This window comes from Ranitomeya variabilis, chromosome 1 (genome assembly GCF_051348905.1).
Source record: "Ranitomeya variabilis isolate aRanVar5 chromosome 1, aRanVar5.hap1, whole genome shotgun sequence".
Lineage (NCBI taxonomy): Eukaryota > Metazoa > Chordata > Amphibia > Anura > Dendrobatidae > Ranitomeya > Ranitomeya variabilis.
This window is the reverse complement of record NC_135232.1, coordinates 250,995,884-251,008,552: the sequence shown is the minus strand read 5'-3', so window position 1 is coordinate 251,008,552 and position 12,669 is coordinate 250,995,884. Positions and strand designations below refer to the sequence as shown.

General features: G+C 47.1%; 1 protein-coding gene across 2 annotated transcripts in view; it reads right to left on the bottom strand.

The window, feature by feature from the left end:
* EP400 (E1A binding protein p400) overlaps positions 1-12,669 on the bottom strand; it is a 306,993-nt gene that overhangs the window by 20,221 nt on the left and 274,103 nt on the right. The window lies entirely within an intron of this gene.

The window sequence follows — 12,669 nt, the reverse complement described above, 5'->3', positions numbered from 1 at the left end:
GCTCAGGTAACCACCTTAAAAGGATCCTGTCAGCAGAAATTTGCACAGTAACCTACACACACTGTCAGGTTGGCGCTGTTATCCTGATTAAGATGATACCTGGGTTGATGAAATCCATCTTGTGGTTGTTGTTTAATCTTTATTTTCCGTTTGTAGTTAATGATATGCTCGTGCCCTAAGGCTGGGATGGAGTATGTGGTGCTTTGATTAGGTATTCATAATGCAGACTGCTGACAGGTCACTGATCCCTCACTGACCTGCCCCTTGTTTGCATAATGAATATCTTTATACACTTAAAGAAAAAAAAACCTCTGCAGGTAGGTGCCGGCTGTGGAACCTGCTATGCAGCAAAATCGCAGGTTATTCAGCTAGAGGAAAAAATTTGAAAATGGCGCCTGCGCAGTAGCTGCTATCGGTGCCTGCTGCTGATCCGATATCTACTACTGCGCATGCGCCGTCTTACTGGAAAAGTAGAAAAAAAATTCCTCCTCCAAAATGGGGCTGCCCGCGCCTGCAGTGCAGCAGCTCTCAGCTATCTCTGAGCTGTTACTGCGCAGGTGGCACCATCTTGGAGGAGGAATTTTTTTTCTACTTCTCCAGTAAGATGGAGCCGCCGGCGCATGCACAATAGCAGCTATTGGATCAGTGGCAGGCACCAATAGCAGCTACTGTGCAGGCGCCATTTTCAAACTGATTTTTTTTCCCCCCTTCAGCGGAGTAACCTGGAAAAAATATATACTGTATTATTGGTACACAAAAAATGCGATTTTGCTGCAGAGCAGGTGTCATGGCCAGCACCTGCTTGCAGAAGTTTTTTTTTTTTTTTTTTAAAGTATATACAGATATTCATTATGCAAATTAGGGGGCAGGTCACTGAGGGATCAGTGACCTGTCACCAGTCTGCACCACATCCACATCCACATCCACCAGCCCCACCTTAGGGCACGAGAATCTCATTGACAGAAAACTGAAAATAAAGATTAAAGAACAACCATAAGACGGATTTCCTCAACTAAGGTATCACTTTAATCAGTGTGTGTAGGTTACTGTGCACAATCTTGCTGACCGGTTCCCTTTAAAAGAAGAAAGGTGTCAGAAACAAGTTTTTATTGCGAAAAAGTATGAATAAATAATGCATAAATAAATAAATATACATTAAGCCAGAAAGCGGGTTTACTAAACATTAAAAGGCATTGACAATAATGCTATGTGATGCATGTAAAGGAATAGGTGCCATGAACCACTATTTCAATAGAACCTGTTGGTGCTTGTACACATGCTGCAGTTTTTGCCACGTTTTTCAAGGGTAAAAAAAACACTGCAGTTTACAGTATCCGCAAAGTTAATTAAGTTTTTGAAATCACATGTCCTTGCTGCTTATTTTTTCCTTGTGAATTTGGACAAAAGCATTTTTTCCCAAATCTGCAGCATACCAATTTATTCAGTGCTTTTGCAGTGTTTTTCACCCTTTCAAATGAATGGAAAAAAAACACAAGAATGCATGCATTTTACACAGTGTTTTTCCTGCCAACACTTTGGTTTTTGGTGCAGAAAAATCTACAACAAATACTCAACGGGTGCGCATACCCTTAAAAGTCATTTTTTGCATTACATGCTTTAAACTTTAAATATGGCTCCCATATACCCCTGAAGTAGGTGTCCTTCCCCAATGAAGCGACAGAGAAACAGCCTTTGCAGACAAGGGCTAGATTCTGCAGCAAAACAGATGTGACAGACAGATGAAAATCTGAAGCGGAATCATGCAGTGGATTATCAAAGTTTTCTCTTTATAATGGAGCGCCCCCAGGGGGCCGTGGGGAACTCAGTACCGGGTCCTGCGGTTCACAGGGGGATGTCACAGTGGCTGACCCGCTCCTTGGCCCTGGGACGTCCGTATAAAAGGGAAAGGTCTTTAAAGGGAGAGTTTATTTTTGTGACGCCACCTGTGGTATTCGGTCAGGGTGACCGACGCTGCTTTAAGGGGTCCGCTGGGGTGATGTTATGGCAGCTAGATATACATTCCCACAGGTGAAGTAAATCCCCAGGGCTTCCCGGTGTGTAAATGGTGGTATGGTGAAAGGCGCAAAGAAGAATGAGGACACAAGGTTGCAGTCTCTTTACCTTTTACTGAAGACTTCAGCATCCACAGTCCAGAGCACCAGATGACAGGGCAGGCAGAGTCCGGCCGGTTTGGAGGCAAGTCCAGAATCCCCTTGTCCAGGTGGAAATCAGTAGCCTTCCCTTGCGCTGCAGTGGTGTAGTCCCTTACTGCCTATGGCTTCACATAAGGGTCTCACAGATGTGGTGTTTCTCTCTCTGTCCCCCGTATAGGATAGGACAAAACCCGTATGACTGGTGACTTGAGCCTGTTTATAGGGTCTCTTAGATAACCCGGCTCTGTGGGTGTCACCGTGCCTCCTGGGTGTAAGTGCGGACAGGTAACTTGCAATTAGCTGTCCTGCCGGTCTCTGAAATAAAGCTTAGAGGTCCTTACTCCCTCGGTGTTCCGGCTACCGGGATTCTGCGCCTCAGAAGGAGGCAGCCTGTTCGGGGCTGGTCCCCTTCTGGTATCCTCTCCTTTGCTTCGACTTCCTTCACGCTCACTGCAATACAATTCTGCCTTTCAAAGTCTCTTTCTGGGAGCTGCAGCTCTGAAGGCATGCACAGCTCCGTTGACCCTCTTGTCCTCCTCAGACTACTGTCTGGAACTTTCTTCTACAGAACTCCTGTCTGGAGCTCTGTCAGGAACCAACTAACTCTCCCTACAGACTACCAGTTATATATATATGGGGAGTGACCTAATAAATAGGAGCAGAAGCTCCTCCTGGTGGCCTGAAGTGTGAATGTGTTGCATGTTTGTGATACCTGGATGCAGTTATCCTTTCTTGCCTCCAAACGTAGCATCACTCTCCCCTGGAGGAAAGCAATACCACTGCGACGACCAAGACCCTGGGACGCCGCAATAACATGCATGTTCTTAACTTTGTTGAGGATTTTTGGCATGAAATTTATACCAAAAAGCCCATTAAATCCAGCAAACATGTATGTGAGGTGGCTGTAATTTTTGAACAAGAGTTATTGTTAACTCTCTGCAGATGAATTACACAGTTATAAGTGCCAAAAAATACAAGACAATCTCGGGACTAAATAGGAAGCAGAAATGATCTAAACTAATCTGACATGACAGAACAGGGGGGCAGAGGGGGCCCCGCGCTCTGAGGGGGCTCAACCAGAGCTATGCTACTATATCTGCGTGCATAGCGCGCTGATACTGTTACATTGCGGCAGAGCAGGGAGACACAATCTCCCTGCTCTGCCTCCCGGCCGCTATGTGGCCCCTGAGCAGGTGGGGGGGCAGAGGTGCCAGTAATGTGCCCCCCCCCCGCCCATCATCGCAGGTTCAACTGTATCGGCTGGATGCCGATACAGCTGACCGCATTGATGAGAGAAGGAGCGTTACGCTCCCTCTCCAATCATCCCCTCTCAGTGTCTGAAATCACTAACGTCAGCACTGACAGGGGTCACGATGACGTCACTACTTGGCGCCCGCTCTCCGGAGATGTGCGTGCGCTCGGAGCAGCGGAGGAACCAGGAGGAAGAGAGGGGAGTATATATTGTTTTTATGGGGCTGCATTATACTATAAAGTTTGCCTATGGGGGGTGCATTATACTATAGAGTCTGCCTATGGGGGGTACATTATACTATAGAGTCTGTCTGGGGGGGTGCATTATACTATAGAGTCTGCCTGTGGGGAGTGCATTATACAATATAGAGTCTGGCTATGGAAATGCATTATACTAAATAGAGTCTGCCTAATGGGGTGCAGTATATAATATAGAGTCTGCCTATGGGGGGTGTATATAGAATCTGCCTATGGGGAGTGAAGAATACTATAGAGTCCGCCTATAGGCTATAATGCACCCCCCCCATAGAGTCTGCCTATGAGGGGTTCATTATACCCTATGAGTCTGCCTATGGGGAGTGCATTAAACTAGGTATATTGAGAACTATCTAGTGCATTATACTATTATACTATACTAGATGGTGGCCCAATTCTAACGCATCGGGTATTCTAGAATATGTATGTAGTTTATTTATGAGATTTCATAATAATGCAATGAATACACAGGATTCGGCCTGCCGGGCGCGACCAATTAGCGAAGCGTGGTTTAAATCCCGCGCCAATTCGCGACCGGACTGCGTCTGTCGCTAACTGTTTGCGGCCGGCCGGGCGCGACCAATCAGTGAAGCCAGGGAGAGCGCCAGGTTTTTGAGGGCCCCGGGCGAAAGAGTCTCACAGCCCACGTAGCATATAGCACAGCCCACGCGGTATATTGCACAGCCCACGCGGTATATTGCACAGCCCACGCGGTATATAGCACAGCCCACGCGGTATATAACAGCCCACGCGGTATATAACAGCCCACGCGGTATATAACACAGCCCACGCGGTATATAACACAGCCCACGCGGTATATAACAGCCCACGCGGTATATAACAGCCCACGCGGTATATAACACAGCCCACGCGGTATATAACAGCCCACGCGGTATATAACACAGCCCACGCGGTATATAACACAGCCCACGCGGTATATAACACAGCCCACGCGGTATATAACACAGCCCACGCGGTATATAACACAGCCCACGCGGTATATAACACAGCCCACGCAGTATATAACACAGCCCACGCAGTATATAACACAGCCCACGCAGTATATAACACAGCCCACGCAGTATATAACACAGCCCACGCAGTATATAACACAGCCCACGCAGTATATAACACAGCCCACGCAGTATATAACACAGCCCACGCAGTATATAACACAGCCCACGCAGTATATAACACAGCCCACGCAGTATATAACACAGCCCACGCAGTATATAACACAGCCCATGCAGTATATAACAGCCCGCGCAGTATATAACACAGCCCACGCAGTATATAGCAATATGGGCACCATATCCTTGATAAAACAAATAATTAAAATAAAAAATAGTTATGTACTCACCTTCCGGCGGCCCCCGGATCCAGCCCAGGCCTTTAGCGATGCTCCTCGAGACGCTCCGTTCCCAGTAATGCCTTGCGGCAATAACCAGTGATGATGTAGCGGTCTCGCGAGACCGCTACGTCATCTGGGGTCATTGCCGCAATGCATTCTTGGGACCGGAGCGCCGCGAGGAGCGGGAAAGGCTGCCGCGGACGCCAGAAGGTGAGAATATAATGATTTTTTTTTTTATTATTATTTTTAACATTATATGTTTTTACTATTGATGCTGCATAGGCAGCATCAATAGTAAAAAGTTGGTCACTCTTACAGGGTTAATGACAGCGTTAACGGACTGCGTTACACCGCGTTATAACGCAGTCCGTTTAACGGACTGCTAAAACCCTATGTGGGCGCTGACTGGAGGGGAATATGGAGGGGGCACTGACTGGAGGGGAGTAGGGAGGAGCCAATTCGCGGCCGGACTGTGCCTGACGCTGATTGGTCACACCCAGCCGGCCGCGACCGGGATTTCCGTGACAGACAGACAGAAATGGACCTTAGACAATTAGTATATATATATATATATATATATATATATATATATATATATATATATATATATATATATATATATATATATATATATATATATATATATATATATATATATATATATATATATATATACATACATATACATATATATATATATATATATATATATATATAGAGGCTATCTATCTAGGGGGTCATCATACAGTGTGGAGATTACAGTGAGGGGGCCATCATGCAGTGTTGGAGCCATTAAAGAGTTTGGTGGCTACTAAGGGGTCAGTATACTGTGTGGGTGGTACTAGACAGCGAGGGGTCATTATGCTGTGTATAGGAGAGCTGTACAGTGGGGAGTCTCGGGACATTATTAAATGTAAAGTGGGCACTTATTGTTATAGGGGAACATGGGTTACTGTGACTGTCAAAGGTGCACACAGGGAATTATTACTTTCTAGGTTTCTAGTGGGCAAAATGTGGGCACTTGCACCTGGCATTACTAGAGGGTTGCTTTAGAAAAGTGAAGAATTCCATCTGAAAGAACGTCAGCTGTAAGTCACCATGTGCTGTAATCACTTATATGTTCTGTAGGACTCATATTTACCACTGACCACATGGCGGTAATAACAATGTTGGTTTTTGTATAGAGATTATTTTCAGCAACAGTGCGGTCATATGCTGAAGTTCCACTAATAGGGTGTGCCACCCAGTTGTAATTAAGATTTCCTGGTTAGGGACCCACACAGAAGTTTCGCCCCCCTGAACCAAAACCCTAGTTACACCTCTGTTTTCAGGAGAACAATGCTCCCCAACTTCCTAGCTTCTTGCTTGCCAAGTGCAGTGAGCTCCTGAAAATGAACAGTTGGCTGCATCGCTGGTCCAAATTGAGCATTTTAACATGTTGCCTAGGAATCCGACCACTCAGACTGCAGTGGTAACCAATAACCTTGGCAATGGAGGTAACCGATAACCTTGGCAATGGAGAAAACCTTTAACAAGTAAGATGCAGAGTTGAAAATTTTTAAAAGCGCTTTGGCTCAGATTAAAGGGTTAAAATAATCTAATTAACGTTAGTCCCACAAAATTCATGCATCCACATTGGATGCACTTGTTAAAGGGAACCTGTCACCCCCAAAATCGAAGGTGAGCTAAGTCCACCAGCATCAGGGGGGTCCCGCTGCGGTGGGTGTCCCGTTCCGGTCCAGTGCCTCCCATCTTCTTACGATGATGTCCTCTTCTTGTCTTCACGCTGCGGCTCCAGCGCAGGCGTACTTTGTCTGCCCTGTTGAGGTCAGAGCAAAGTACTGCAGTGCAAAGGCGCCGGGCCTCTCTGACCTTTCCCGATGCCTGCCCACTGCAGTACTTTGCTCTGCCCTCAACAGGGCAGACAAAGTACGCCTGCACTGCAGCGTGAAGACAAGAAGAGGACGTCATCGTAAGAAGATAGGAGGCGCTGGACCGGATAGCGACACCCATAGGACCAGACCGCAGCGGGAACGCCCCTGGGTTAGTATAATCTAACCTCTTTTTCTCATCTTTGAGGATACATCGGGGGCTTATCTACAGCATTGCAGAATGCTGTAGATAAGCCCCTGATGCTGGTGGGCTTTTTTTTTTTTACTTTGTACATATGCCTAAAAAAACCTGCAACTAGCTTGATTTATGAATCGAACCTAAAGGTATGTTCACACATGGCATTTTTGTTGCGCGTTTTCTGCAGCATATAACATAGTAACAGACTGATTATTGGTACTCACTGCACCTCTCTTTATTGGAACCCTCATTGGGGAGCACAGGTAAACATGGGTGTATGCTGATGTCTCAAGGGAGGCTGACACTAGGGAAAAAAGTTGTCTCTTCCTCAGCAGGGTACACCCACTAACTAGCACAAGGTTTATCAGTTAGCGATTAAGCAGTAGGAGAAGCAACGATAAAATAACTATACACAGCCCCAACAAAGGCACTCAGGCCCAATAGAGGCACAAACAAAAGAGGATTCTGTGTCCCCCAATGAAGGCTCACTTACGGCGAGCACCAAAATATCGCTTCATTGGGGGACATAGGTACCCATAGGACATTCTAAAGCAGTCACAAAGGAGGGAACAGAAGAACATACCCAATTCAGGTAGTGCAAGGGACAACCTCAGCTTGCAGCACTATTCTACCTAGGCTACCATCAGTCAAGGCGTAGGTATGCACCCTGTAGAATCTTGCGAATGTATGAAGGAATGACCAGGTAGCGGACCTTTCCAGGGGATGTGGAGAGACCTTTCCAGGGGATGGGAAGGGGACAGGCAGAAGGAAAGACAATGGAATGGACAGACTACCTTGAAAAGGAATGAAGGAACTGGTCGTAGAACCACCTTGTCCTGGTGGAGGACGAGGAAGGGAGAGTGGCAAGAGAGGGCTGCTAATTCAAAGACCCGTCTAATAGAAGTGATTGCAACCAAGAATGCAACATTCCAAGAAAGAAAGGAGGGAGCGATGTCTTAAATGGGTTCAAAGGGAGGTCTGTAAAGAATGCTCAAAACTAGCTTAAAGTCTTACAGGTGGACGATTATGGAGGCGCTAGGTGTGCAACTTCCTGAATGAAGGTCTTAACCTGCAGACAAAAGGCCAAGTTCTATTAACAGAATTGAGAAACTGGAGACCGGACCCTTGAGGGTACCAAGAGACAACCCAGACTCTAGGCCTGTAAGAAGGCCAGGATGGATGTGAGGGATAAAAAACATGGGGGCTGTGTGACTGTCTCCACACCAGTGAAAGAAGGCTTTCCAGGTCCAATGATAAATGTGGGAGGACGAGAGTTTCCTTGCCTGGATCATGGTCTGTATTACCTGGGACAAGAAACCTGTCTCCCTCAGGACTGTGACTTCAACAGCCATGTGCTTAAATTGAAAGCCTGAGAATTCTGGTGGAAGAGAGGTCCCTGAGAGAGCAGGTCTGGGAGTTTCCAGGGTACATATGGGAGTAGGTTGACTAACTCTGTATACCAGGCTCTACTAGGCCAGTCTGGAGCCAAAAGGATGACTAACTCCTTCTGCTTTGATCTTCTTGACGAGTCTGGGAATCTGGGGAAGAGGTGGAAGAGAGTACTGAAGGTAGAACGGAGACCACAGAATGATCAGGGCATCGAATCTGACTGCCAGGGGGTCATGGGACATGGCTGCGAAACGAGGAACCTTGCGATCCATCGGAGACGCCATCAGATCGGTGTCTGGGATGCCCCACCTCTGCTAGATCTGGTTGAACATTGATAAGTTGAGGGACAACTCGCTTGAGGAAAGGCTCTTACGACTTAGGAAGTCATTGGCCCAAATGTCCATGTGCACTGCGGATATTACCGGAACGTGCTGTTCAACCTAAGCCAGAATCGGTGAGACCTCAAACATGAAGGACTTGCTCCGTGTCCCGCCCTGATGATTGATTTATGCCACGGCCGTGGCATTGTTGGACTAAATGTGAACTGGGCGGTCTGCTAAAAGGTCCTACCAGTGGAGTAAGGAGAGGTAGACGGCTCTGAGCTCCAGGATGTTGATGGACAGAAAGGTTTCCCGAGAGTTCAAGAGATCTAGTTGAAGAGGACAAGTATGGACCTGTGCGAAAGGGATGGCTTCCATTGCGGCAATCACCTTGCCCAGTACTCTCATGCAGAGTCGAAAAGAGTGTGGCAATGGGTATCTTAGAGAGCGAATACCCTGGGGGAGCACTCAGATCTTCTCTTCTGGGAGAAGGACCCTGGCGTGGGCGGTATCGAAAAGCATGCCTAGGAGAAACTAGGTGGTGAGCCGGGATCAGAGACGACTTTGCAGTGTTGACAAGCCAGTGTAAGCGGGCAGTGTGTCAAGAAGGATATGAAGACACTCGCAACAGTCTAGGAAGGACAAGGCCTTGATCAGGAGGTCGTCGAGGTAGGTAGGGGATGATTACTATCCCCTTGGAGCGAAGAATGGCCATGACGGCTGCCATAACCTTCCTAAACACACTGTGTGCTGAGGCCAGTCCAATGGGGGGAGCTGTGAACTGGTAGTGGGACCCATGGACCGCGAAGCAAAGAAATCTCTAATACGCAATGAAAACCGGAATGTGGAAGGCATCCCAGATGTCCACTGAGCAGAGGAATTCCTCGGGTTCCATAGAGGCAATCACTAAAACAGAGGGACTCCAACTTGAAGTGAAGGATGCGCAGCAGTTTATGAGCTTGAGTTTCATGATTGGGCGGAGTGAGCTGTCCTTCTTTGGGACCACGAAGAAGTTTGAATAGAAACTGGAGAAGCGCTCTAAGAGGGGATGTACGATGACACCTGCCCGGAGATGGCCTGAAAGAATCAGAGAAATTGGGCTGGGATCCTTAGGAGAGAAGAAAATTCTATTTTGTAACCGGTGGTAAAGATCTCACTGACCAAGGCGTCGTTAACTACATGTGTCTTGGAATAGAAGACGACAGCCACTGACCTTGAGAGGATTCCTAGGTGGTGGATACACGTCATGCAGAAGAGAATCTATTACAATGCGATCTTAACAGCTTGGCGACCCTTTGGGCACCATGGAGGGACGGGTTTGAAGGAAGCTTCCTTTTCTCTCTAAGGGTAGGAGACTGGTGTCGTTCAGAGAAGGCCCAGGGAGAGAAAAGCTGTTGAACGGAATGAAATTTTAAAAGACGTCTCCTGGTGGAGGACGCATAGGCTGGGGAAGAGAGGTGCTTTTACCGCTGGTGGTGTCCGAGATGAGCTGATCCAGCTTGGATCGAAAGGAAAGGTTGGCAAGAGACAACTTTGATGCCGCGTCCGCATTCCAGGCTTTGAAGCAAGAGAATTCTGCCCATGGCTACAATATTGCTAGCAACGAGAGCAAATAGTGGGCAGCATCAAGGAAGTATTTTCCTGTGTGAGCAATCTGGTCCGCAAGATCACCCAGGTCGTCCGATGAGGCCTCGGAGAAGACACCCTGTCGAAAGAGATAAGCCCATGTAGAGACTTGGCTACCCATGTGGAGGCAAAGTCGGGACAGAAGCGCCCACAGTCTCAAAGGCACACTTGGCAAGGGCTTCGATGTGCCTGTCGGTGGGGTCCTTGAGGAACCATCTGGGAGTGACAGGACAGTGTTGGCACACAGGTGTGAGACTGGTGGGTCCACGGCGGGGGAATCTACCCATCTGCTGAGGAGGTTGGATCTGAAAGGATATAAGACATCCAACTGCTTCCTACCAGGGAAGCACTTTTCAGGGTGCTTCCACTGTTTGGCAAAGATTGTGTCAAATTCCTAGTGCGACAAAGTAATCTCGAGGAGGATACTCATCCTCTTTAACCCCTTTCCAACATCGGGCATTAATTTACGCCGATGTCGGACAGACTCCTATTGATGTCGGCTCCGGTGGTGAGCTTACATCTTTCCCGACACATGTCAGCTGTTATGAACAGCTGACATGTGCCCGGAAAAGTCACGGGTGGAATCGCAATTCACCCGTGGCTATTAACCCGTTAAATGCCGCTGTCAAACGTTGACAGTGGCATTTAACATGTGCTTCTGGCAACTGCGCCAGAAATCTGCCCATCGGCCAATAGGTCGGCGCTCATAGGAAATGAGTAATTCTGCTACATTTGATCACCACCTGTATGTAGCAGAGCCGATCGGGTTATGGTAGCTTCTAGTCTCCTGTGGAGACTATTGAAGCATGCGAAAAGTAAAAAAAAAAAAGTTTTTAAAAATATAAAAAAAAAATATATAAAGGTTCAGCTCACCCCCCTTTAGCCCCATTCAAAATAAAAACAAAAATCAAACATACACATTTAGCATCACAGTTTTCAAAATCGCCTGATCTATCAATAAAAAAAGGATTAACCTGATTGCTAAACGGCGTGGGGAGAAAAGTAGTCAAAATACCAGAATTACGTTTTTTCGTCAACACGACATTGAATTAAAATGCAATAGCTGGCGATCAAAAGATTGTATCTGCACCAAAATGGTATCATTAAAAACGTCAACTCGTCGCACAAAAAATAAGCGCTCACCCAACCCAAGATCACGAAAAATAAAGATGCCACAATTATCAGAAAACGGCACAATTTGTTTTGGGTTTTTTTTAAACAAAGTTTGGAATTTTTTTTTCCCACCACCTAGATAAAAAAGAATCTAGACATGTTTGGTGTCTATGGACTCATAATGACCTGGAGAATCATAACGGCTGATCAGTTTTAGCACTTGGTGACCATAGTCAAACAAAAAAACGACTATGGAATTGCACTTTTTTTGCAGTTTTACGTCACTTTGAATTTTTTTCCAATTTTGCAGTAGACGATATGTTAAAACCAAATGGTGTTGTTCAAAAGAAAAACTCGTCCCGCAAAAAACAAGCCCTCAAATGGCCATTTTGACCAAAAAATAAAAAAGTTATGGCTTTTGGAAGAAGGGAAGCAAAAAATTAAGGGTCTGATTGACGGCAGAGATGAGGCTGTCAACTATGTACTGGAGCTTGGAGGGTTGATCTGTATCAATATCTGAGTCAGGAGAGGATGAGTGGGATACCGAGACCATCCTGGAGGATGTGGACAAAGAGGAGAAGCCAGACGAGGAGCTGGAATGTGTCCACTCCTTGGACCTTATCCTTAATCTGCCATGCTGGGTGCATGTGCTTTGTCGTGAGAAACGATCGGAGCACTGGTTGCGGCTGGAAGGTTAAATAGATGCTCTAGGACCTGTACCAGGGATTGCGATACCTTGGTTTGGTCAGATACCAATTGCGAAACAGCAACTGCCCACTCTGGGGAAGGGGTGTGCTCTCATTATCGGGCGGCGGGGGGTCCTGTTAGCGCTTGACTGGGGGGAGGAAGCAACCTGGGCAGAAGGTCATGGGCTGACCTGTGTGCCCCTCCTTTTTCAAAGGGCTCAGATGTAATGAATGATAGTTGGGGGGGAGGGGGGTGCCGGTGCGAGACTCCCTGGGTCTGTGCATATGGAGAAGCCCGAGGGCTCAGCCTAGGATATAAGAAAAAAACAGCCTGACAGAGCCTACCCGGTCCTGGAGGAAGATTCTCTGTCTGTGCAGGCACTGTGCGCCTGTGAAGGAGTGTCTCTGTGGAGCTGCAAGACCGCCGAAGCCGGGAACAGAGTGAGGAAGAAAGG